The sequence below is a fragment of the Morone saxatilis genome, unplaced genomic scaffold (assembly GCF_004916995.1).
Source record: "Morone saxatilis isolate NCDOM2014 unplaced genomic scaffold, NCSU_SB_2.0 Contig12, whole genome shotgun sequence".
Lineage (NCBI taxonomy): Eukaryota > Metazoa > Chordata > Actinopteri > Moronidae > Morone > Morone saxatilis.
Genome location: NW_023339674.1, coordinates 10,423,265 through 10,426,137, shown reverse-complemented (window position 1 = coordinate 10,426,137; position 2,873 = coordinate 10,423,265). Strand labels below are relative to the sequence as shown.

The 2,873-nt window shown below is 37.9% G+C and overlaps 1 protein-coding gene across 2 annotated transcripts in view; it reads right to left on the bottom strand.

Moving 5' to 3' along the window:
* tbxa2r (thromboxane A2 receptor) overlaps positions 1-2,630 on the bottom strand; it is a 7,717-nt gene extending 5,087 nt beyond the window's left edge. Inside the window, exon 1 of one of the 2 annotated variants that reach the window (XM_035653075.1) lies at positions 2,372-2,630. The gene's annotated coding sequence lies outside the window, so the exon portion shown is untranslated. The remainder of the gene's footprint in view (positions 1-2,371) is intronic. The other variant, XM_035653074.1, reaches the window with a different exon arrangement.
* Positions 2,631-2,873: the final 243 nt, after the last annotated feature.

The window sequence follows — 2,873 nt, the reverse complement described above, 5'->3', positions numbered from 1 at the left end:
TTTTATTGCCTTTTTTTAATTGATAGTGACAGCTGAAGGTAGACAGGAAAGGGGGGCAGAGAGAGGGGATGACACGCAGCAAAGGGGCGCAGGTCAGATTCGAACCCTGGACCGCTGAAGCAAGGACTCAGCCTCGGTACATGGGACGCTAGCTCTAACAACTGAGCTAACCGGGCACCAAGTCAGTGCATTTTTAAAATGGCCATATAAATCATATAATCAATGTAACAGCTCAGAAACAGCACGTATATAACATCCACACAAACAGGCAGTGACAGCATGGGACAGAGACGGAGAGAGTGACACAGAGACCGAAATAGTCTAGAGAGTAGGGAAGATGGCATATCCTGGCAGGAAATGCAGTTATGTGAACAGTACTGACAGAGACACCAACAGGAAATAAACAAATATTGTCACAATCAGGCTATAATGTTGTCCCTAGTGGTCTGTCCCCAATATACTACCTGTCATTTAGTCAGATTGTATGATAATCAAGCAGAGTGGAAATACTTAAAGTGAAATTCAATATGGGAAACAAATGATCATAATTTTCCTTAAACAAAATATGTATTTAATGGCATATCTCATATTTAATGGATATTTGTATCATCCTGAAATAAAATGCAATAATAATAATAAATAATATAATAATAATCCCATGATGTTATCTCTCAAAAATGAACCTTCAAATAAACTCATACAATATAATGAGCTGAATGAATTAAATGTGCTGATAGTGACATAAATATGGGTCAATAAAACTGAAAGCAAGTTTGCATGTTGGTGGCAGTAAGTGATAATTGTTAGAAAGGATTTTCCTGCATATAGAAATTCCACTGTTCATTGTTTAATTTGCATACTTTAAGAACTCACAGTGGACTATACAGGACGTTAAACAATAAGGGTAACACGTTTAGAGTAAGTTGATCTAAAAAGCAGGTGCAATTAAGAAGTATGCACATGCAGCACAAACTATATTTCTTTAGTTGACTTTTCACCACCACAATCTGTCATTTTATTTGCTATATTGTCATTTTGCTCCTATACTTATGACTGCTCCCATATATATTTCCTGTAAACTTTTTTTTTTGGCAGCTTTTTGCACAATAAAGAATGATGTATGAAGAAGCAATTGTGTTTTGCTGGATTGCACAATTAATTACACTATTATCAAGTCATTCGATCCCTTAGAGAATGCTAGGATGAGACAGGCGGTGCTTGGCGCCAGCTCTTACGTGACCCTGAAGACCTTTTTAGTGTACCATTAGCCAAAAGTGCCTGTTAGTGTCTAAAATCAATAAGTCATATTCAAAATGACTTCACTGAGGCAGTCCAGTGGTTTCCAATTCAAACTAATGGGACACCACAGAAACGTATCATAATCAAAACTTGTGTGTACCTTATGGAGAATGCAGAATGTGCAATATCATATTTGTTTGTGCTGCAAAACATTAGTCACTGTAATTATGGTTCATTTATCACGGCAAAAAACGCAAATGCACATGAAAGCGAGCAATACATATGGGGAGAGGCTAATAAAAAAAACAAAACAACTCAAAGCAATCTGGCTCCCTGCACCAGTGTCAACAAGCCAAATTCTTTTGCATTTCCTTGGCCAGTGAAGTGGTTTGGGCATTGTGCTCACAGTGAAGTAAACAAATAAAACCGAAACTTCACAGCCTGCGGGTTAAACTGGGTCTTTTTATAATTCATTATTTCAAATGAAGGCCTAGAATATTAATAAGTAATAATAGACGCCTAGAGTTGAAAAGATTAGTGGGTTGATTTGAGGTGCTAGTGTTTTTCATTTCTGTGGACAGCGTGGACTGTGAGGGTGTTTGCTGACTCTGCCTCTGTATTTTCACCATCAGTAGGTGCTGATTCATGAAGCCTGGCCAATGTTAGTGTCATGTATTACCCAGAGAACAACACAGGAACCACATTACTACAATACCAGGGATAGTGCCCAAGTGAGTTACCCATTATATGTTCAGGTAAACCCTTTGTTATTCAGCTCATTTTCCCAAAATGTTTCAACAATATTCTATCATTGCATTATAATAATCACAAATCTGTGTTTGTCCATATTTAATCAGCAATGATGAAGATGAGAAGTTAACCATTTGTTGAAACTATGTTTAAATTACAGGGGACATTTGCATATTTAAACAAAACTTAACTAAACTAATAAAAGTTGCAAAAAAAGCCTGGAATAACAAACATTTTTCTGCATAACGACATACAAATCTTATAACCCAAGTCCTTATTATGTAAAATCCTTGCTCATTACATATTTGTTTGTCCTAGATATGCTGAATGATACATTCCAGGTATAATTTAATATTGATAAATTTTCAAAAGTTTGTCTTACCACCACAAGTGCTTTCAAGGACCAATGCTCTCAGTTGGGAAGTGTGCGCTACTTCATCCAAATCATCTTGCAACATTAGTAATGAAAACACAAAAAATTACCAGGTGGGAAACATGTCACGTATGCAAAGTCTCATGGAAGTAAAGTCCAACACAAATTCCACCAGCAGACTGTTAACAGTAACCCCCGATTATCTCCACTCCCTTCCCCCAGCTTCTGCTGCAGCAGCTTAGATACTCATCTCTCGCCCTACAGTCGCTCTTCCTTTTTGCACAATTGGTCCCTCCCCGGAAGACTAAGGGGAAGGGCTTTGGGAAGGCACCACATAGTATTTTAGGCAGAGGAATGAGCAGCAGAGAAAAGTCGTAAAGCATTAAACAGGATTTAGTGAGTGGTGCACAGCGGGGAAAAAAAGAATGTAAAGATTCAGAGGGAGGTGAAAGTGGGGGCTACAGAAAACAGGTTAATAATGTTGCTGTCCCTAAAGGCTACAGAAAGGGGT